Source organism: Harpegnathos saltator, unplaced genomic scaffold (genome assembly GCF_003227715.2).
Source record: "Harpegnathos saltator strain DR-91 unplaced genomic scaffold, Hsal_v8.6 scaffold498, whole genome shotgun sequence".
In the NCBI taxonomy this organism is placed as follows: Eukaryota; Metazoa; Arthropoda; class Insecta; order Hymenoptera; family Formicidae; genus Harpegnathos; species Harpegnathos saltator.
In genome coordinates, this window is record NW_020230313.1 from 1239878 (window position 1) to 1264563 (window position 24686).

Below are 24686 nucleotides of genomic sequence, written 5' to 3' on the forward strand. Positions count from 1 at the left end.
CGAGCCCGTAAGAGACGGGGATTACACGCGGCCTTTATAAATGCGCGAGTGAGAACCCGACCCACGAGAAAAGTGACTCGCGTTATTTTTGCGACGCAACACATAACGAGCGACCTCGGAGCTTCGGAGGAGGTCCACGATCCCCAGTAATATCGTATATGATATATCTTCCGGCACCGGAGCGGCGTCTTGTCGCAACGCGCTGCGGCGCCATTGTATTTACCGGGCTGCAGGAGAGCTAGTCAAGGTAATTGCCACCCCTGCCGACACCCCCTGCGACCCGTAATACCGTTATTTTTATTAAGTTTTTCTACGAAGGAAGGAAGAGAGAGGAGGAGAGAGAGAGAGAGAGAGAGAGAGAGAGAGAGGAGTAATTCATACAGCCAGCCGAACGGACAACGGCAATGTCTGTTGCCTCCCGAGGGAGAGAAGACGATAAACTCTTTCCTGGCGTGGAGGAACAAAAAAAAAATACGGGACGCGGGATGTCACAGGGTAGCCAGAGGGAAAGGAGTCCGAAGTTCGCGCATAACGAGCGCGGACGAGTTCCTCGGACGGAGCCATCTCCATCAGAACTTCGGCACTAGCCGAAGTCCGGGCTTGATGAAGTTGTCTAGGACAGGCTGTACGATTCTCACGATTTACTCTCGGCCGGCTAGATAATAATTGAGACGCGATTTGTTGTAAGACGCTTCTCTTCCGCCGTTCCGCATTACGACTCGGAAATTATTTCACGCGCGATGGGCAGACTAAGTTGGAGCGTCTCGCGCCAAGACGACTGTCCGTGACTGTCGACTAACTACGAATTGAGTGAATTATTTTTTTGCGATGCCACGAGTTTATTATAATCGGAGAAAGTGTGACGGCTCGACATTAGCGAAGCTGCGGCGTTTCGGATATCATTTCCTCGCCAGTCGATCTTTTGCTTTCTTTCATATCCCTCGATTTGTATAATTTCATCGTGCGCGTTTGCTACTGAGATATTTATGCAAGACGATGTATCGTTAATTAAGTTACCGATATATATTCCAGAGAGTTATTGAGTTTTAATACTCTATTCCTTTTTGAAATACGCGGAAACAATTTTCCTGTGTTTGAATTTTTATTTAATTCACTCCTAGCAACCCTTTCATATTATGTATATACAAGTTCTTCGTATGCAAAAACTATAACAGTATAATCTCAATAAAAAGCGAATAATCTGTCAACAGTCAAGTTCTCATTGCTATTATTTTTTTTTTTTCTTTCAAATTGCGCTTTATACTCAGTCAACATAGTATAAAACTGACGCGTCGTGTTACAAATTCAAACTGAGCTTTCCTATTGATTTTTAACATAGATTAATTTCCACTTTAATATAAATTTATAAATCAATGCGTTTCGGATTTACACAAATTTACCAACAGATATCCTTATGCCACGGAAGAGCCATTTCGCGCACATTAGAAGCGCATTAATTTTCCCTAACCAACAGTTTTTGTTTCAGGTCGCTACGACGTCTAGAAATGGAATTATCGATTCGCATCAATTCGCGCTTTCGATCAGCCGGCACTGCCGCTGTGGGGTAGGTCACGCACGGAAGATGCATCGCGTGCGAGTAGAAAACAATAGCCGCATTCCGCAGACGCTATTCCAAGAAGATACACCGCGCGTCGTGTGTGACGGCACGCAGCGAGGACACCCGACCCGAGGGAGCGCGGCCTTGCCCCCACCCGCGGCCCAAATCAACATGGCCGCTCAGCCACGTGTGGCCGCCACCACCACCACGCTGGTCATTCGCCTCGCTTGGAGAAACAAGTGCAGGACGAAAACAAAGCGAGATAGCGATAGTGCGTCTATCCGGACGTAGTGGGAACAGATGCCATCGCTTTCGCACTGGCTGCGGCGCTGCTCCGAGTCAAAATCTGTCGTCCATGCGACGATTTTAAACGGCTGTAACTCGTTATCAAATCGATGTAGCGACGTGAAATAAAAGGCAGTTTATTCTCCACGTGATCCTGCATGTGTCTATATCTCTATTTTATTGCCGACTTGGAAGAAGCGGGCGTCGTGATCGATTAAAGCGCAGCAAACACGCTTATACGGTCAACAACAAAAATTTACACTGTGGATTAAAATGTAACAAACGGCGTAATGTAATAAATTAAATATATAGTCGAGTTGCATTCTTGGTGATTCAAACTTGTCGTGGGTCGAACATTGATATAATCAGCGGAAATCAACGCGGCAGTCAACGTGTCAACGTGTCAACGTAATTCACTTATCGTGGGTGTTTGAGAGATGATGAAAGGCTTTTTTCTTCAGTTTGACGAGCTTTATATTGCCGAGCACGCAAGCGCTCGTATCGGTGCGCGTTGTATCGGACATCTTGGAGAGAATGTGAGAGAAGCGCGAAACTTGGGCCGCAAATTTATTATTATGAGCGCCGCGCGGCTTAAGCGAAGTGCTTATCGCCGTTTGCCGCGATCGTACTCGCAGTTAGCAGCAAATTATCCACCGTTCATCGCGGGTTGCCAACTTCTGCATCATCCGTGCGTTCCCCCAAGAAACAAACAGCCGCGTAAATCCGCAAAAGTTTCGCCTGTTTGGCGGATTTGGCGAATCTTCATGTTGGTTAAACGCCTTCAATTAGTCTACTTTAATCGACGCTGAGATATCGGCCGTGATTCCGGCACGAGCGCGGAAGAACGCCTCCGCCTTTGGTAATTAGACGTACTTCGCGGCATCTTTATGTAATTAAAAGGAGACTCGGCGGAAATTAGCCGCGAGCGGTGAAGCAGCAAGATAATCTCGATTTGTGGGAGAATCCTCCTGCTCGCCGGTAGTAGTTCGGAAGCGGAACACGGACGAGAGTCTCTCGCGGCCTCTCCTTCTCTTCCTCCTTCTCTTCGAATGCATCGCACCGACCAACAGCAGCGGCAGCAGCCGTATTAATTAAGGCGAAACTTTTTTAATTCGACCGTCGTACTTACGAGCGCGCGCCATCGAGACGACGAGCAAAGCGCCCCTCCGCGCGGCCCATGAATAATAAATAGAGAGTCGGCCGAACTTTGTCATAAATGTTATACACAGACGTGCTGAATATTTACTCGTTTCAGGAGCGTCGGGGAACAAAAGGGAAAGCCGAGCGACGCGACGGGGTCGCGCCGCCGCGCCGTTTGGCGCGGTGATTTATCTCGCGAGCGGTGAGACGGGACTGTTGTGTCTCTCGACCCTCTTCTCGAGGTGATCCCCGCGGCGCGGCGCGGCGTCGCGACGCCAAGGCCGGGGCCTCTCTCTCTCTACAGGTGTGGCCATTAATTTCAAGAAATTGTGGAAAGACCGAGACAAATCATACACCGACGTCCACAGACGTGGGTGGCGCGACAACTCGCTCTCACGAGGGGACGCTCGATACTAAACGCCCGGGCGATTTCGACCAAATACGTTACGCCACGAGCGTAACGGCAAGAGTTCCTTTCAAGCGGGACTGAACTTAACTTGTAATTGTTTTCTCGATATTACGCCGTCTTTCCGATAGCGCGCCGACCAAACGTTGCGTGAAGTTTCACCGGCGAATAAAAGTTTGCACTTGTATAAACTTTGCAAATTTCATCGACGAGATGTGCCTCCGTAAATACGAAACACCCTCCCCCCCTCCCCCGTGTTCGTCGCTTTTTATGCACTCCGCACACGTGCGCTTTACGATTGATAAATAATAAACGATTCGACCCGCGGTCCGTCCGCGCGCGGCTTATTCGTCGCGGATTTACGTAGTACGTCGGAGAATCGAAATTCGAGGAGGGCTTCTGCGGAACGGCATACGAAATTCTTTGGCTCTTCTCGAAAAGCCGTTCGCTTTTCGTGTCAGGCGCGCGACCCAGAGTCGTGAATTAATCCGAGAGACTACGGCGTCTCTCAAAAAGCTCGCCAGTCAGCCTGTAATGAAATAGTCCCGGCGCACAATGGCGGCGGGCTCGTCCCGGATCCGCTTCATTGTCTCTCACGGCGGATTCATTAGGCGATCTTCTCCCGCGAACGACGACGTAGCAAAGTTGTCGCTCGAGCGTCACGCTTTTGGAACTGCGAGCGGCGAACTCGCAGACTCCGCGTCCGCGCTGGTGCGAGTGATTCCGGTTTCTAATTGCAGAAATTCGTAAGAGAATATGTTCTACCGGTCTCTCTTACTGTACCTCACAAACTTGTCGCACGTTTCGGCAATCTCAAAATCTCGTACTCTCTCGGGAGATTAATACAGTCCAACTCAAAGGACGCGAATTCGAAAGCCATGAATCACGGCGCGCGGACGTTCGCTTTCATCGTTTTAAAATATCCTGCCAAAGAGGGAAAATACGTGAGAGAAAAGTGCAAATGAGGTTTATAATGAGATTTGTTCATCGTGAAAGCAAGTTTCAATTTTCTTTGTTCCCTCTTCGAAATCCCCTGACTCTTGGGAACCCGCTCAGAAATTTACGCGCTTGTAAATTTTTAATTACACCAATCTTTCGCGAAGATACGAGGCAGAAATTACCGAAAGGAAAGAAAAACAAAGTCCGTTATCCCTCGAGAGAGCTCGCTTCTAATAACGAGCTTCCTTTTCGTATAACGACAGAGATCTCAATGAGAGGGGTAGCGCAGAAGATACTTAAAAAAGGATATGGCCTGCATATTTATGATGCCGCTACGCCGCACTTCAAGATATATCGGTAGAAAGCTTAATTATCCGCGTCGCCAAGAATCAATTGGGGAGACGGGATTGCATCGATGTAATCTCCATCTTCGTTAAATGGGAAAAGTTGCCCTTCGTTTAACCAAGCCGAGTACCATCGAACGAAAGAAATAATCTCGCCGCGTACGGTAACGAACTTTGTCGTTAACGACTGCATGCTCGGGGACCTTACGAGAGGCGAACTTCGATCGAGCGAGATTTTACGCATTGCATACGTCCAGTTAGTCACTTCTTCTCTTATTTTTGCCAATAATGACATTCACTCTCTTATGCCACTGTTGCCCCGTATGTAATATCATATATTGTAACATTATATACCGAGAGAGAACACTTGCACAAATTTTACTTTTATTTTTATTTGCACAAGTCCTGATAAATGTTATCGATTACTAATCGTCCGATAATGCGCACGAAGCTATTCTTTTTCATATTACTCTTATTTGGTATAATATTTTAAATACTTCAAAGGACGAAATTGTATGAACCGTGCACTCTAATATTTTATATAATACATCGTGAGACTAAACAGATATATATATATATATATATATAAAAATATAAAGATCAAGTCTTATTTTTCAACTTAAATTTCAAATTATTTATGTAAAACGACGTGCTTTGAAGTTACAGTACATAGTCTGACACTCTCTGCCTAGCTCGTGTTACAGAAGTGGGTTTTATTAAACACCTCCTAGTACACACATCAACTTCCTGAGAGTTATGAGCGTTAAACAGCACATTTGGCTGCGTTCTTGAAATCGTTACGGATGAGTTTACAGCTGTAAATGTGTCTATCTGTCTCGACTACGGCCCGACTACGTCGCTCCCACGTGCTCGTCGCGAGGCAAAGGGCATCTCGAAGAGAGAAAGGAAACCGCTCGTAAAACGGAATCAATTCTCGGGGGAGCCCCGTCGACGTTAGTAGTCGGATACGGGAGCAGTTATCAGATGAGTTTCGCCATTTGTGAAACAGGACTGGTGAGATATACCGTCGCCCGTATAATGAACCTTTTGATTAACGTCTTACTCCATTCTTAAAGTAATGCGTTTTCGCGCGTTGCATTTAATCGTAACGACGTGAACGACGTTTTAATCGATCGACGTATATTTCTCGTCTCAAAGATTTGTACTCCGAAAATTAAAGTTCACTTTGACAAATATAAAATTCGCGGCTCCTAATTTGGAAAGAGAAATTTTTTACTATAAATATTATTAAACGTCGTAATATCGACTAATTAATAGCGGAACGATAATTCGTAGGAACGATCTTCCAGTTCCTGAGGTTCTAGACATTGGGTTTTTTTACGTCAAACCATCGAGACACTTTGACGCTTTGAAGGCATAACGCTCAAGATTGAAAAGGAAATCTCGGAGAACGCGCTCGCGATCGCGAGCGGGAATGAAAAAACGATTATAACACGATAAAGTTGCAAAGCGTTCTTATCACTCGCGCGGCCGCGCGCGAGTCCACCCTCGGTGTCGTGTCGCGTAAAATTGAATTCAGAAGCGGGTCGCCCGTGGGGGTGAAGGTCGGAAGTTGATTTTCCGAGTTAACCGCCGAGAGTGACAGGTCGTCGGAAACCGAATCCGTCGGATGCAAGGAAACTTTCGGGCACCGCCCCTACGGCGCCGTAGGAACGAATCAGGAAACGACAAAGGGAGAGCCGCGGCAAGAAACTATGTCAGATAATCGAGTGAGAGACGACGCGATCTCGCTCAATTTGTCGCGCGGTCTGTCATCCAGGTTGATGTGAGAAATTGATTTAATCGCAGACTCTCGCCGACTTTCTGAGAGCCGAGCCGCGACGCGCAATAATGACACGCGCGGCGCGTCGCGTGTCGGAATTTGACAGTTCTCGACAGTGCGACGCATAATGAAAGGTCGAGGCGCGCGGAGCTCGCGGCTTTGAATTGCGACCACGTTCGACCACCTGAGCGTGCTACGGTAAGCAAGTAGCGAGATGTAACAAAGGACCTGGAAACGCGACGCGTGCGCTTCTTCCCTTTGTCTTTGGAACGGGGGAGGAGACGTCAGAGACTCGTTCTTCCCCGAAGGGATTCAGGGATTCGTCTCGGCGATCCGTCGATGCGCCGGACGAATTCAAATCATCCATCGTCGGGCAAATGACGGCGTAAACAAGGCGCGAGTCTCCTAATGCGAGCGTGACGCGCATTCGCGAGTGTACGCGCAGAAAAGCATCGGAAGACCCTCGGCCTTGGGACGACTCGAAGGGTCTTCGTTTGATGATAAACGAGGTCGAGAGTTAAGAGAGCGTGAGGAGATTTGCGACAGTGCAGTGTAGACGGCTTTCTTGCACCGTCTGAAAGCCCCGGGGCTTACTTCGGGTCCGGTAACATGCATCTTCTTCGAGAGACAGAAAAAAGCTCTCGCCGCATGTATCACTGTCACAATTTTATCTCTCGCGCGAACACGATATTTGACTTTTTAAGAAAATCCTGGCGTATCTTTAGAATTTCAAGTGCGCAGTCTAATGCCTATTTCCTGCCAAGTATGCGATTAGAATTTCATATGTTTCCCAAAGCACGCACAGTGTTGCAATTACGTTATTTTTCTAATCGTTGACACATGAGAATTCTTAACAATGCCAAGCTCCTTCGAGCTTTGGTGAACACATGAAATGTATTATAAATACAATGAATGTCCGTTTCCAGAATTAGGCGATCTCGCCAAAACTCTGCGTGATTTGAAGCTTCCCGAGGATTTTCCGCGGTAAGCTCTGTTTTCCACTTTAATACATCAAGGAATCAGCCGCGTTTCGCCGAGGAGAAGAGAGGCCGAGGAGGAAATTTGAAATTGAATTATCTGTTATCGACATTTCCCGCGGCCGAGATATGCCCGATAAGAGCTGCCCGCATAGAAACAAATTCTTCTGAGACACGAGGATTCGAGAGGGTCCTTTCTCCAATACCCCAAAGAGGGACACGCTCGGCATAGCGGAAAGGAAAACGCCGAGAAGTTCGTCCACGCTTCTTCCGCCCCGTCGATCCCCCGCCCGGTCGATACCGTTTTATCTGCCACGTTCCTTTCCGTCTTTCGTCCTTTGAAACCCGGCTGCACCCTCACATCCCGCTTTATCCCGCTTCTTTTTCCGTTCCTGTTTATGCAGGCCGCGACAGGCACGCGAATTCAATTTCGTTTTCGAACTTGGGAGGCGACGCGGCCTACTCGCGTCTAGAGGTAAAGTCACCTCTTCCTCGTCGCGTGCGGTCTTCTACAATACGTTTCTTTATTTCGTTTAGTGGGGAAGCAAGAAGAGAGACGAGAGACATTACGGTTACGATAATTACGCGATTCAAGTCAGAGACGGGCATCTTTTCGAAAGCGACGAAGTCGCGGTGCGTAAACTTTAATTTCCCGCAGTCGCAATTTTCCCATCTACGTTTCGCATCGTGATATACTCACACTCGTCTAATTTTTCATGCAAACGTAACCGAATGACGTCAAACACAACGCGACACGTAGCGACGCATCGATCTGTTCTATCGACCGCGGATGGCCGCGTAGATGAAATTTTCTCCACGCAAGGACAGGCAGGGTGTATCCGGGCCCTTTGTTCGCGCGCGACTTTCGAGCGAGACAGTCTGTGCAGCGCGTTACGAGGAGAGAACACTTGGGGCGCTCCTTTCCCTCTTCGGATTAATTTATGGCCCCGTAAAAGAGGAGGAGATTGTCTTTGCTCGCGCCCTCCGTGGTTTGGCAGCGACGTTTTTACGATTTGCGCCCATTGTCTGTCCCTCTTCCCCCCCCCCTCCTTCCTCCCTCCCCCCCGCGGAATGAACGCTGCCAATTTTCGTCCGCACCTGAAAGCACGCTCGGGGGAGAAGACAATCTGTGCCTTTTTTTCTCTCCTCGCAAGGCGCACTCGCTCGGCGACCACGCGTTCGCGAAATTGCATCGTTAAAGGACCCCGTAAGTGCGCAGTTTCTCCTTCATATTCGGCGATCGTCCTGTACACATCGGTTACACCTGTCTCCGGTAGACGCATCGGCGGCACGCTGCGGCAATACTCAAAATTATATTCCTCTATCGTCTCAACAATAAATCATGCACAGAGCAACGGGAAATACGCGACGCGAATGAAGCAACCAATGAAGCGATCAATGAAAGCTGAAGGACGAGCAAAGTGCGATAAACATTTCTCTGCGGCTTTTCTCACCTGCATATCTGTATCAAACGATAGTCAATCGTCAAGTGTGTGTGAAAAATTTTGGAAATCGATTATAGAACACCGCTTATCTCTCTCTCTCTCTCTCTCTCTCTCTCTCTCTCTCTCTCTCTCTCTCTCTCTCTCTCTCTCTCTCTCTCTCTCTCTCTCTCTCTCTCTCTCTCACGGCTGCGCGAGAAATAATAAGAGAAGTATCGGCGTCACTTGTAAATAAGGAATAGCTTAGGGAAATGCTTATCCTTCCTTTGTTCTCCCCGGCTGCGGCGCGCGGCGTGCAAGAGCCATCAAGGACGTGATAACTGCAGATCGATATCGCGCGTACACGGCGCCAAGATCGACATATATCTAACGCGCGGCAGCGGAGAGACGAGGGATAAAGCATAGCGCGGTTGGGTTCTTTGTCCCGGCGGAAACCTTTCCCAGCGATTCCCAGCTCCAAGCCGTCGGCGAGGGGCGAGGGACGAGGGACGAGGAGGCGTACGAGCAAAGCAGGGCTCATCCCGCGGGTAGCGCGGCTCCCTCCCCTGCTGCGGGAGGGCGGTTGTTTGAATTATAGCTTCGTAAATTCAAAGACGTAACTCGGGAACTACGGTGCCGTAGTGCCGGCACTGGCGCCTCGTGTCCTTAGTAGACCGTTTTATCGAAATAACGCGCGAGGCCCACCGCCGCGAGCCACCCTGAGACCCGTAATATAATAATAACGACGCGCCGTAATCCCGGGGTGGTTTTGTCTTCCCGGCTGGAGCCTGCCGTATGGGCCTGCAGTAATTTCGGTCAACCGTCCGTCGCAGGTTCCACAAACGAAACTTCGAGCGAAACGCGGCCGAAACGCGGCGTTTGTTAATGCCAGTAATTGTGAACGTTCAATTATTATGTGCGCGATGTTTCCTTCTTTCCCGTTATACGATGCGGCACTCGATACGGCACTTGTTGCCATGCGCATTTTGTCACGATGTCACTGTGACTGTGTCTGTTCTCTCTCTCTCTCTCTCTCTCTCTCTCTCTCTCTCTCTCTAGATATAAATCCTAGAATTATGCGGAAACGCGCGAGATATGCAAAATACGTACATCTTTCGACACGCCGTGTTGACGCATTTTCTCCCGGAGGATCTAATCTTTGACTATTACTCCCGCGTGCGGCTGTCGAGTGTCGATTCAGTCTGTAATGGCCTAATAAATATAAAGCGTGCCACATGCAACGTGACGTCTCTCAGGGGCATTAATCTGTCATGTGCACGAGCGGAACGATCGAGCGATCCGCGAGCAAAGGAGGACACATTCGTCGCGGATCACCTATTCGCGTGGGCCAGCACTAACGGTTCCTCTCGCGGCGATAAATTCCAAGGAGGTACCGGCAGAGCAGAAAGGAGGGTCGCTGTCGACGCGATCGCGTCTTGTGTCGTGCAGTCAACGTCGCGTTACGACTTTCCGCGAGTAGTTTGAAAGCCTTGCCCTCGCTGAAAACCCGAAGGAAAGCACGCAACATTCTGCCGGAGGAAAAAGGATGAGCATGACGAGAGGAGAGTGGGCGGAAGGGGGAGGAAGGAGAGAGAGAGAGTCCCGGAAATCACGAGGGTGACTGGGCTTTTCCCACGCGGATATCGTGGATATCTTCGAGAAACTGGCGTCACCCACTTTCACGGACTACCGCCGTGGAAGTGGATGTTCTCCGCAGGATATTCCGAGTTCTTCCGTCTATATCCTACGAGGGATACGGGCGGGTGACAACGGTTTCTCGTTAGCAAAACACGTATTCGCTGTTCGACTCGTCTTCACCCTTCGCCAGCACCTTCGCTTTAGCGGGCGCGCGTTACGATCCAATACGCTTGTCGTAAATATGAATATCCGACTTGTCGTGCTGCTCACCGCTGCGACGATGGCGCAGTGTGAGGAGGTGCGTCGTAATACGACGAACCGAAACACACTCGTTTGAGTATAAATCCACGTTTTGCAAATTGCAAATTGCCAACACGCTCGGAACTTGTAAGAAAACATCGATACTATTGACGTCACGTCCGTCGAAATCGCTACTTCGCTAGCCCGTGTCATTGTCCAGTGCCGTGTCATAATTATTAACGAGCCTGATTTTCCGTCACCGACACTGAGTTCTGATAAGGACCCGCGAATGCTGGGTACCGACGACAACCAACAGGAAGATAATACCCGCGATATCCGGTCGTTATAACGAGATGACAGACTCGGTATTTTCGGCGCAATCGGGATTTATCAGTGGTGTGCGCGCGACAGTCGGCTCGATTCAGCAACGGCCGGGTAATTAATTAGGTGAACCCCTCGGAGGTGGCCCTTGTGCGTGGATGGCGATGGCACGGGGTCGAAAAGGCGGACAAAGGTCTGGCCGAGTACAGTCTGCCGCTCGCCGACGGCGCTATTATGAGTCCACGGTAAAGAGGGCAGAGCCAGGATACGAAAGAGGGTGCTGACGTGTGGAGAGGACGCAGGAGAGGAGAAAGAAGGAGGCAGGGCTGCTGGTCGCCACTGCTGGGACGAACGGAAGTCTGAAATAAGAGGGGCTTCGCTACGACTTCCGAGACTGGGCCACGTATGGAGCGATCGTGAGGGTGTCAACGCGTTTTGGACGGAATCCAAAATCTTTCAGGAATTGGGATAAAGAAATCCTCGCCATAAATCTGAGCGCTCTTTTCGATCTTTTCTTTCGACCGCCGCGTCGAGCGTCGAGCGAAAGAAGATCACTGGGTGCCTTCATACCGGTGACTCGTCCTCGAGCGAAGCGCGCCTCATTATTATTATTTTATTTATATGCGGCGAGAAATGATGAGATGTAAGACGTAGGGTAAAATGAAAATTTCACTGTCGTCTTTCTCGATCTCGTCTTTCTCTCGGAGCCCTATGACAATTTTGCTAATGCAACGATATTTCCATATTGCATTGTGACGTTTCCCACATTACTGTGAAAGTAGAACCGGCAAGTCTAGTTGTCCGGTCGACATCTCCTCGAAACCGGCTCGGGAAACAAAAATATTTGACACATTTGTGAGAGCGCGTGTATATTTTGAGAGACACTGTAACGTTCCACGCGCGATCGCGCGTTCATTCCGCATGGAGTATATCCGATATAATCTGATAAATCGGGATGTGAAGCCTCCGGTACGCTTATAAATCTCGGTTACCTTCGTCCCGACGTCCTTCCTTAAAAGTTTTCCTCGGTACGATTTATCGACGCGCGGGTCGCAGGAGTGAATTTTACATATCGATCAACCGAGACCCTTCGCGCGTTCGTTTTGAATACGTTCGAATCTAGTAGGGTCTCAGACATCCGCGGTGAGTTAAAATCGAACGGGAACGGGACGATAAGGGGCCGAGAAGAGAAGAGAACAGGTTGCCCGTTATCTGCAACGTAGTGCCGCATTACATACGCCCGAGGCACCAAATTACTTTCATTCGTCAATCTGTCGCCGATCTGGTCGCGGGGGGCGACGACCGCTGCGCGAAACATTTGATGTTAATGACGTTTGCGGTCCGGCGGCGCGCATCCTCGTATTTCGGCGCTGGATTTGGACGGCCGATTTGATCGCGGAACAATATCGCGGCGCATAAGGGCGCCTTGTTGCTCACGCAAGCTGTTGCGCGTAATGTACAGACTGTTTGCCGAATATTTATGCACGTTATAACTGGAGAATGTAATGCGGGAATCATTGCGGTGTACATATCGTAACATTTGCGATCGTTGTGATAGTGATATTGCCACATTCATTATCGCGACATTGCTTTGTTCGGTCTCGCTAGTGTATCGATCTCGCAACAAAGAGCAAAATTTAAACGCATCTCGTAACCTGTGGAGTTTTCGCGACGAAAATATATTATATTTTTTCGTTTCATAAATTATTTTATCAAGGGGAAAAAAAGGGAAAAAAGAAGATAGCGATTTATACCAACGTCTCTATATTTAAGTCTTTCTATAGGCAATAATATCAGTAGTTTTATATTAAAATGTAAATATATACCACATGGTATATATATTTTTATATATAACATATGTAAAAAGTTATGAGCGAAAAAGAGATAATGCAGGGATTTGTTAAGAACATGCAGATAAAACCGAATTTATTGCGACGTTCGATAACGTAATAAAATACTACGTAAAAATGAGCTTTTAAAATTGTCGACGGTAATCCATGACGACTCTCCATGGAGATTCCGATAGATTAGCCCGCCGATAAAAAGAAGAGAAAAAAATTCTCAGCACAAAGTCTGTGCACTTTTCTTTCAATCCTCGCGATTGCGAAGGACGGTGAATCCCCCCCTCCCAACCCGCGCTTCGCTTGGCGAAGAAAACAGTCCGCCGGGAGGCCTTCGGTGCGCCATCCAGCCATGGTCATCCTTTATTTTCCTTTATTTCCTGCAAACCGGGGTAAGCAGAAAAAATAGTCTAGACGCATTCTGTACAGTTAGCATAAAGCCGCGGACGAGCCGTGATCGATATCGAAAAAGAATTCAGGAGCGTAGGTAACGGGGAGTGCAAAATCCCCACCGAAATGAAAGAAAAGGATATCAGTAGGATGAACGTGCGTACAAAAGTTAAATGTGGGCCATCTCTGAGAGTGAGAAGTGAGAGAAGTGAGAGAAAGAAGAATATTTTCGGCGAAATACGAAATATGTTTGAGAATGATTTAAATTTGTGAGAAATCAATACAAATTGAGAAAGAAATAAAACAAGTTGTTGTTACGATAATCTCGATGTAAACTGACTTTCGTAAAATTGTGCTAATTGATTTCTAGCTTACATTTTTGCGCCACGAGTAAAGAATGTTTAACTTCGATTGGAAAAGGGATACGTATCCGGTAAAAAATTTCGCTGACTCTAGCTCGTACAATGTAGACCCGGCGAGTCATTTGAGCGAGATCCAAAGTGCTGCTCGCGTTTTTTATTTTTTCTAGGACCTTTCCCGTAAAAGGTGCATCCGTCGAAGGCGGAGTGCGAGCAATTTGTCTTACGGACGACCGTCCTGTCAACGCGCCACGCGAGTGACTCCCCGACGAGCCGAAATTAATGATCCTTTGCACGTCGGTCAGTTTGCTAATCGAATTTCATCGTCAAATTCTTACAAAAGCACAAAGACCATGTAAAGCTCGCGTATTCTGAATCATTAATTCTAAACATATTATTAATCTCTGGGGATACTTTGGGATATGTAATTTTGCTCGATGCAGCTGAACGTTAATTATCGATGTAAAAAACCGCAAAAGGTGAAACTGGATTTTCCAATCGTGTGTTTTACATCAGAAATATATTCTTTCACATTTTAAGAGAGAACACGCACACATACATTTTGTGCGCGCAGTTTAATATCTAATTTTATTTTAACAGACTGTACTGACAGAACGTACACTGTGTTTTCAATGGAAAGATGTTCTCTGCGGATACTTTGTTCGTATGATGCAACGCGATAGTTTAATAAAACATCAAAATAAATTTTCATAATTCGTGCAATCCGGGCCCTAACCTTGGCCTGGAAACAATGAAATTTTAGTGTATTCCCGCGCTTTCAATCTTTCTACCTGATACCACGCCCGGCGGAACTTCTGACGAAGAGGATAAAACGGGCAGACAGAGGTTTGAATTTCAAATTGCGGCGTACTACTCCCTTTTTCTACTCTTTTCCCTTTCTCCACGAGCGCTGGACAGCAGAGTGAGTACATTTTGTTTGACCGCTCGAGAGAAACCTTCGTTATTCCCCAGATATGATATCCGAGAAACATCGTGGCTTCCATCAAATCACAATGCTTTTCAATTCCATGTGAATGTACTAACGCACGGTGCGCGGGCAGTACGCTACAGTATAATATTTAATACGGAGGGGCGATAACACACGTTGTTAATTAAAATAATTCTATTAATCACGAGAGAGAGGGAGAGAGGGAGAGGGAGAGGGAGAGGGAGAGGGGGAGGGGGAGAGAGAGAGAGAGAGAGAGAGAGAGAGAGAGAAAGGGAGCAGTGTCCTGCAAAAAGTAAATTTAGATAGACATATGTATTTGCTTCCTTCCATGCAACAATTCAGTGTTCACTTTCCGAGACTCGCTTCGTCTGGGCAAACATGGCTGAATTATCGTACGGCAAACACACGAAAGAGAAACGCGAGGTAAAAGCTGTCTTACGATCTGCCGCACTCGGCGATAATTCTCCGGCAAACAAATGAGAAAAAAGCTGTAGTATGGAAATCCGGCGGATGATTGATCTATCGCGCGAGGATGAGAGAGACAGCGTCCTTGTTGAACAAGCGTTACTTTATGCATGACTTGTGTTTCATGAAGCTTAAGTGGCTTGGTATAGCGGCAAATTTAAGAACCCCATAAAGAAAATATTTCAGACGACTAATAAACGTATAAAATAATGTATGATATGATGTGATATATATGATATAAGTTTTTATTCTATATACATACACATATATACATAAAATATTTGTCGTCTAATATGAAATATAAAAACTTTAATCAACAGTCAGCTTTATTGTAACGTGTCATTTGTTATTTTATACGTTTCACCATTTTATCATTTCCTTTTATCTTACAATTTGAAATATCCACTGTAATATCCGTTAACGCGTCTGTCCATCAAACTTTGCGATGTATCTCGTTATCTGTGATTAAGTACGTTAACAAATGGACGAGTTAGTAAGAAGCGAGATCACGATAGGTTGATTCGACTAAATGCACATTAAAACATCAAGTAACCGAATAGATTGCATCACGTCCGCTTGGTGCAAACCGCATTCGCGCCCTTTACGTCGTGCCACGGACAACCCCCAACCACCGCAGAATTAATTGTGCCTGCTAATTACCTCACGTCGCCGAAACAACAGAATCCGTTATTAGCTCCGAGTACCTTGACCCTCTCACGTTCTCGAGAATAGCCATTTAATGGAAACTCCCTGACAAATGAAGCGCGTATAACAGTTCATTAATAACTTAAGCGGTCGATATCCTCCGTCTATTAAGAAGAAACGGGCGCTCTTATCTTTCGTAGATTTAAAAATTCCCGTATATACTTTTTACATGTTTCAGGGTAACATTACCGAATTTCCAATGGATCATAAGCGATAGTTTCGTTTCGAAGCGATATAAAGATAAAAATTTTATGTAATAAATTTTTCATCTTAATTTTCTGAATTTTTCTAATAAGGATGGAGAAGTATTGGACATTAACTTACTCATGCTAAGATATGGTATATATAATTGTTGGATAAATTGAAATATAAAAAAAAATGCAACGCAATTTCAGCGCGTAAATAATTTATTGGATATAAGATTGGAAAGCATCAGGCACATGGCTTTTTCATGTAAATTGTAAATGGCAAATTGAAAATTTATACTTATCGAAGGTATTGCATAATTTTCAGATTATCTGATACATTGCAGACGTGTTACGTCTGCAATTCCATTTTCTCTATTTGAGCTTTCTCCCGACTTAAAGCCTGAAAGTTAAATCGAGAGAACTGACTGGACATACGTCACTTTCACGGAGTGTACCAGAAGACTTCACGTCGCGAAGGAGAGAATGAAGGAATACTTTCGTCGGATTTACGGCAGGTAGTCGTACGGCAGGTTTATCGCCAGTCACGCAGTCGGATTTAATTACTCGGCGCAGTAGGGAAGATCGAAGAAAGAGGCGACCACTTGGGATCTAGAGGAACACTCACGCCCCTACGTTGAAAGTGGTATGAGTCACGCCCCGTAAGATCATCAAACAATTTGCATGAAAATGCATGTGCCTCCTACTTTTCCAACTTCATGAATTATTCACACGCCGAAATCGCATTAAAATTACGTTTGGGGTTAGAAAAGGCATCGGGAAAGGTCGACTCGACAAAGAATTGGATCCTTTTTGCAAACGCGGAAACCCTAAGGCACACTCGAGATACGAGAGTGACATTGCAAAAATTAGATAAAAAAGTCGTACCGATTTTCGGTACGTGTATCTCAAATTGCGAGTGAGCGATTGATTTAGAGCTCCTCAAATATATTATTTTACTTTCTGCACCGCAAAGTTTTACCCCGAAATTCATCTGACTTTTAAAGAAAGCCCGAATCAAGTGTAATCAAACAGATAATATTCACGTGAAATTATTAACGTCGAATAATTGACTATGCGTGACCGCTATCTCTATCTTCTTTCTTTCTCGCGGATGCGTCACGTGGCAAGACGTCGTGGAAAGCGGGCGTGTCGCGCGAGTTTTATTCACGAAACGTTCTGACAACTTTATTCTCGAACTTGCTACGGGGAGAAAATAACTTTCCGGAGAACAGATTCGAATTCGAGCCGTGCGCTACAGAGAAATTGGATTTACGCGCTCGCAGTTTCAATCTTCCACTGACGGTCGCAGGACGCATGAGAATTTAACTCGACATAGCGGATACTGTATGATTCTTTCTCCATATGATGTATATATAGATATAACGTGCTAAAATCACCGCGTAAAAAATTGCGAAATATGCAAATAACGCCGCGTTGCCACATTCTAACAATTATTTTAACATAACGTCCTTGATATAATGTGGAATTTCCGCAATTCTATTTTTCTAATCTATTTTATTAATAAAAAAAAGAAAAAGGAGATAACCACTCTCTTCATGTGCTCGTTCACGCATTTAAAACCGAGAGAGAGAGAGAGAGAGAGAGAGAGAGAGAGAGAGCGTGCAATTTCTGACATACTTTATATATATCCGACGGTAGATAGGTCCGTACTATCTGGTAGCCGAGCTGACGATAGCGCTGGATTTACTTTTACTACCTCATTAATGTTACACATTTTATTACCGGCCGTCGTTTTGCTACCCTCGCTCCTACCCCCGTCAGAACTCCCTTATATAGCAAGCTACTACTTCGCTGCCAGAGTTTACGATCGGAAGAGGCAAGAGAAGAAACGAGTATGAGCTTGGCAGGCGCCATTTTGAGTAGATTTACCGTTTCAGAATTCAGTCGAGATGATTTCGTGAATATTTAACTCGTGGCGTTCTTATTATTACTATGTGATAATGTATTACTATATGATAGAATATTAATAGCGCGTTATAAGAAGCCGCGTCCTGTTATCATCATCGCGTCATGTCTTCTTGTCAAGCTATAGATGACGCAAGTCTGAGATTTAATTTCACATGAATCATCATTAATTGCATCTTACGTAATGTCTTCCTAGAATTTTGTCGCGAGGACAAATTTCACGTCGGGTATTATCGTCGCGAATTATGAATCGCCCAAGGCCAGTTTTATGCACCGATACTCAGACAGAGATCGTCGGTAGAATGTAAATTTCACGCGAGAGAATTACGGACACGGACGCGGGAATACCCTTTTAGGTCTTATCACCCATGATCGATAACCGCTCAGTGAAACATCCGGCGGAGACGGAAACAGTCGGTGGAAGGTCGGTGGATGAATGTCTTCGTGCTCGCTCGGCGGGGGTTCCGCAGGATTTAGCGTGCGGGACTTCTGGCGCTTCTATACTGTCGCCGTGCGGGATGGGGTTCGCGACGAGAAGGGCCGATTCGCAAGGGAGGCCGAACGAAAGCTCGAAGGAAGCGGACGGAAGTTCGCTCCGTCGTAGGTGCATTACATTTTCCTTATCGCGGTAGGCATTGCGACGAGACGCTACCCGCGGGAATCGAGAATGGACCCGATTGCGAATTCTTAAATCTATTTTCGGCGAAACGGGGGGAGTGCGCGCGCTGCGCGAGGGATATTACGATAATATTACGATTTAATACGATAAGTTCCGATGAGATATATATATATATATATATATATAACGGTTTGCTCAAAGCAATAGCGATATATTCTATTATCGTGAATATGAAAGTATTCACCGCGCGTTCAACTTTCACATTTCTTTTCCTAACAGCGTTCTATCAATGAGTTTGTATCACACGGAGAAAAAAGATTTGATTGAAAGAACGAATTTTCTGGTGAAATATAAACAATTCAGAAATTCCGATTGAAAGTACCAGAAATCTGTTTAAGTTAACTAGAAACCTTGATAACTAAAGGCTCGTCTACAATAGCTGTAAGAGTAAGGCTGTAAGGTTGTAACGTAAGCTGTCAGCGAATGAAAATATTTCATTTCATGTCTTGCAACCTTACAGCTTTACTCTTACAGCTAATGTAGACGAGCCTTTAGACTGAATTCTCATAACTCTAATCGGAATTTCTGAATTCTTCGCTCGTATTTCACCAAAGAATTGTTTTATTCAAATAAATATTTCCGCGTGCATATAATATAGAAGATAGATATAGATAAATTTCCGCGTAAGTATTATACAAGCAATTGCAGATATATAAATTAGAGATATGTCACACATATGTATAAGTGTGTATAAGTGTGTAGACATGATATGCAGAGATAAACATGTATGAGCGATTGTTCAAGTATTAAAATATAAATTCAAGTTTTCATGTATATAATCATCCGAATTATTCGGGTAACACGTGCAAAAGTAAGGACAATTAATTCACTAATTGACTATATATTGCAGTTTAAGGCTGTTTAAGACTGCCAAATTTAGATAATTTAAATGTATTTAGGTGATAGAATGTAATTACGTAGATAAAATTCTGTGCGTAAAAAAAACTGTATATAAAGCATTCTGTTTTTATTTTTAAATAAAATTATTTTTCACATAAAAATATACACATTTTTTCTTTTCGCATTCCTAAAAGATAGTACACAATAGTCCTTACTTTTTTTCGTTAAAAATCAATACGATTTACGCCTATGCATGCACTATGTTATTACAATGCTCTGTGAGCATGAGATCATCACTCACTATTTCGTGTTGAAATTTGTCGAGGTCCAACAAAGTTGATACTGACACATCCAGCCAAGTTCGCCGATGAAGCTCCATTGCTGCATCTCCGACTGCATCCCGCTCTCTGTATCCGTTATCTCCGTTGCATTTATTTTTATCTTCGTTCTATTATTTATCTCCGTTTCACTTATTTTATTTCACTCGCGACGCGATATTCACGCTTCAACAGTGCAACAAGTATTTCGTGATTCTCGAAACTTTTTTAACGAAGGACGAAAATATATACGGATTGATTCAATGAATTAACTTCGATGAATGTTTATTCTGTACAGTACAAAAAAATTCCAGAAGCGCAATCACGATTCATAAGTCGCGTGTAAACTAGCGTGAGAACTGGAAACTGTGACATTTTCGAGGAAAACGAAAACAATATACCGTTTCGCGGCTTTATAGAAGAAGAACGTTCTCATTTCATAGCTTTATAAATGAATCACGTTCCCGTTTCATGAAATGATGTCGTATGTTAATGTGATATATTCGCGGTGTGAATCACGCGTAAAAGAATGCAAATTATATATTAACCGATCGCGTTCAATGGCATTACGAAGGTAGCAAATAGCGTGAAATTCTTATACATGATGAATTTATAATACTTTTGCGAAATTTTTCCGCAATATTCGGGTGGAAATATATTTGCAATATATACATATATATTTGCGTAGACTACTTAATATAATTATCGTGGTATTTATTTATCATATATTAATATAAATTTTATTCAATGCAAGATTTGAATCTAAAGTTAATAATTGCGTGTAAAGCAAGTGTAATTAATGGAGATTCAAAACTATAAATCGTGATGACTGTCACATGTATTAATGTATTCACAAATCAAATATGATATTATTTGATCCATTTATGAACATAATTGCAATTCAAATATATGCTTAAAAAATTGAAGATTCGACACCGTTAATATAATTATTTACATTTAATACAAACGAGTTTGCCAATCTTCCAGTTTGAAATAATCACGAATTATTTGAAATTTCTATCTGTTTAAAGAAAATAATCTGATGTAATCTCATAACGTAGATATCAGAAAATAAATTGTAATTGATACGATTATCAAATTTAATGACGTATACGCGAATAAAATATCATTGCGACTATCGTAGAAATTAAATCTCCAGGATTAAAGAAATGCGATTGAAAAAGTTATTGACGCGAAAAGAATTTTGCGAATGTAACGTGTAGTCTCGTCAATATTGATGCGTGACAGCTTTTACACATTTTGAAACATTTTACAAAGTTTCAAGGTCGAATTTTAATTCGACATTATTCTGACTGAATCATGTCAGAAATTTAAACCATCGAACAAAATGATAACATAGAAACAGTAATAATTGTTTGTACATTTCAAGGAATATGTTCAGAAATTGTATTCATACATCAAAAACATTTAAACTCTGCTTATTTCTTCCAAGATTTTTAGAAGACATTATATTATATGAAAATATAATAGTTTTGCATGAGACAAAGTTATGATAAATTTTATATTAATGATAATTAATGACAATTAATGATATTAATCCTAAATATATTCAATTTAATAAACAACATTTCGTTCGATGGTTAGTTACATGGAGCAACTAATATACAATGTAAATCGTATTGATTTTAACGATATTTCTCGGAAATAAAACCACCACCTAAAATCTCTGTTTTCTTTTACTCACATCAAACCAAAGTCGACCATATGCTGCAAATTCTGAAACAAGAAAGGTTATTTTGCACATTAGATTTAGGAACTCGGAGTTTAACACACAAGTGCTCTTAAATACGAAAGAGTTAATACTTTACGGTCGTATTTTGTGACATTTCAACGGTTACATTCTCATTTTCGACCGTAAAGGATCAAATAGTGGACAACAAAATAGAATCTACCTTCGAGCCGACTTTGAACAGCCTGAACCGGCACCTCCGGTGCTGCATCTGCAACCACTCTATTGAAGGTCGCACGCTCCGCACCAGATCTGAAACAAAAATTATAGATTGCCCAATTAGACACAGTGATGGAAGATTTGCATTGCCCCGAAAAATTAAGAACACTAAGCTGCCGACTTTATTTATACTTTTATGCTGAATGGGAATAGAAGATAGTGATCACCATTCGTCACGTAGTAATAATATATATATATTCAGAAATCAGTATATTATCGGCTGTTATTTAATTTTTATCATTCATAGACATGCAAGTACTTACGCGATTACTTTCGATCAATTTACAATAATTGGTAATAAAAGATGATGTCGCGCACTTAATGTGACCAAAACTGTTACGAGTACGAACGCGCTATGTATTTATGCGTCGCGAAGGTCATGCGACTTATACCTGCCGTACCGCGCGACAAAGCATCCTTTGTTTACTCCTCCAATCTATCTCATATTCCGTTTATCTTTCTTATAATCTCGATTTGTTATCTTCTACGCGTAATCGTATTCCTACATCAATTCCCATACCATTTGTATCGATTATACCGATACCTCGCGTTTATTACGATTTAATAATTAAAAAAATTGCGATATAATTATAACAGTCTAAAGAGCAACGTAACGTTTTGTAAAATTAGTTATGCATTGAATATATAAAACTATATTATATATGATTATTATAAAGTGTGCTTTTTTGAGATAATTTACTTTGAATGAAAGAGGTAGAGAGGAAAAACGGTGAATGAAAGAGGTAGAGAGGAAAAAGAGTGAGAAAGAAAGGTGAAAAAGAAAGAGAAAGAGAAGGAAAATAGACATAACAAGCTTGAGACCAAGAAAGGGGAGAAGAAAAGAAAGAGGAAGCGGCAAAGAGGAGAAAACACTGCTCAGACAAATAAAAGAGGTTGCACTAATTAAAAATTTCTGCAGTATACTGCTGCGATTAAAGAAGTTAGGTTACAAGAATGTACCGATAGAGTGTTACAAGAGCGCGGCAGTAAAGTTAGGTTAGGTTATAAACTTTTGAACATATTAAGTATACGTTAAGCTGTATAAACGTTTAAAGACGGAATCCACTTATCGTTTGAGTAGTGTATTATAATAGGCATCGAATTGGTTTGTTAAAAATGTAAAGATACTAACTGTTATAATCGGCTGCGATCGATTTCACATTTCTGGCGGAGCGCGCAATCCGCACGGCGTCGGGTCGGGAGGCAAAATGGACGTTCGAATGTCGCGTATGTATCTCGCGGTTTACGACGCGTCAGGTCACGCGATGAAAACATCATGTGTTTACTCGCCCAGTCTCATATTCCGTTCATTCATGTTATAATGTTATGCTTTTTTATCTGTTTCTACGCGTAATCGTATTCCTATATCAATTTCCATTCATTTTCCAATTTCTATACATCGTACAAATACCGCGCCTTTATCATGATTTAATAATTAAAAGACTACGATGTAATAATTATAACAGACTAAACTGCAACGTAACGTTTAGTACAATTTATTATGCATCGCTTTTGTGAAATTACATATGAAAGTGAGGCATAAGATAATTCATATGAAGTAAGAAAGAAGGAAGGAAAATGTTCTAGAAAGAGAGAAAGAGGGAGGAAGAAAGGAGAAAGGAAGGCAGATAGAGAAAGAGGGAGAGGGAGAGGGAGAGGGAGAGTGAGAGAGAGAGAGAGGGAGAGAGAGAGAGAGAGAGAGAAAAAAGAAGGCAGAGAATAAGGATAGAACGATCTTGAGATTGAAAAAAAGAAAGGGAAGAAGGAAGGAGCGATAAAGAGAATAAAATATTGCTCGAACAAACAAAAGAGATTATACTAATTAAAATTTCCGTAATATACTTTTGCAGCTAGAATTAGGTTATAAGAATAAGTGAACCGGTGGAGTGTTGTAAGAGCGCGATAGTAAATGATGAAGTTAGGTTATAAACGTTCGAACATATTAAGTATACGTTAAACTGTATAAACGTTTAAAGACGGGATCTACTCATTGTTTGAGTAGTGTATTATAATAGGCATCGAATTGGTTTGTTAAAATCAGTAGAGATACTAACTGTTATAATCGGCTGTGATCGATTTCACATTTCTGGCGGAGCGCGCTCGATTCGCACGGCGTCAGGTCGGGAGGCAAAATGGACGTTCGAATGTCGGGTATGTGCCTCGCTGTTTACAACGCGTTCGTTCGCGCGATGAAAGCATCGTTTGTTTACTCGCCTAACTTTATACTCTGTTTATCTTCGTATACATGAAATAACACTTGACAACAAGATGCCTTTATTTTTGAAACGGTGCTTTGTTAGAATATTTAATTGATTTGTTTCAATTCGTAAAAATATATTACCTATCTCAATTAATTACGGTCAATTCATCGCGCGTGCAACAGCGCGTGGACCGCATCCGATGCATGTTCAAAAACTGAAACGGCCGTCAACTTACGCTCAGTCCTGCGTATGTCGTACTCTCGATAGTTATCGATAGTTACACCATTGATCGCTCGCAGTCACCGGTACATCAAATATATATCATTCTTTTTGTGGTTAAAATACAATTGAATAAAAATGTTGTAATACTACTATTACTGGAGTTTACGTAATTTGTTTACAAGAAGGAACAATTTATACCGATGAAAATTGGTAAATGCTAATTTATCACATATTTAATTGTGATTATTTAATTTGCTACAATTTACAAGAAGACTTCCACACAATTGAGATTTAATAATTAAAATGCAATTATCATACAATTATACACAAATGTAATTATCACTAGATAAAATTTGTGAAAATCGTGAAACTTTGATTCCAGGATAAAGTTATTTTTATTATGCAATCATGATTGTATTAGCATCTCTCTACGATCTATAATGGTAAAGTAGTATTGATTACAACATATTCGTACGAGATTGAACATCGACACAAATATATGGTGATTAGCTTTTGTGTTTTTTGTCAACAATTTCCCATATAAATGGAATATAAATATGAATATTTTTTATAACAATACAAT

General features: G+C 43.2%; 1 long non-coding RNA gene across 2 annotated transcripts in view; it reads right to left on the minus strand.

The window, feature by feature from the left end:
* LOC112589404 (uncharacterized) overlaps positions 1 to 23800 on the minus strand; it is a 141562-nt gene extending 117762 nt beyond the window's left edge. The window contains exons 1-3 of one of the 2 annotated variants that reach the window (XR_003113526.1): positions 23735 to 23800; positions 21625 to 21713; positions 21417 to 21448 (exon numbers count right to left, since the gene is read on the minus strand). This is a non-coding gene — a long non-coding RNA (uncharacterized LOC112589404). Of the gene's footprint in view, positions 1 to 21416; positions 21449 to 21624; positions 21714 to 22812; positions 22873 to 23734 lie in introns of those variants that run through there. The other variant, XR_003113527.1, reaches the window with a different exon arrangement.
* Positions 23801 to 24686: the final 886 nt, after the last annotated feature.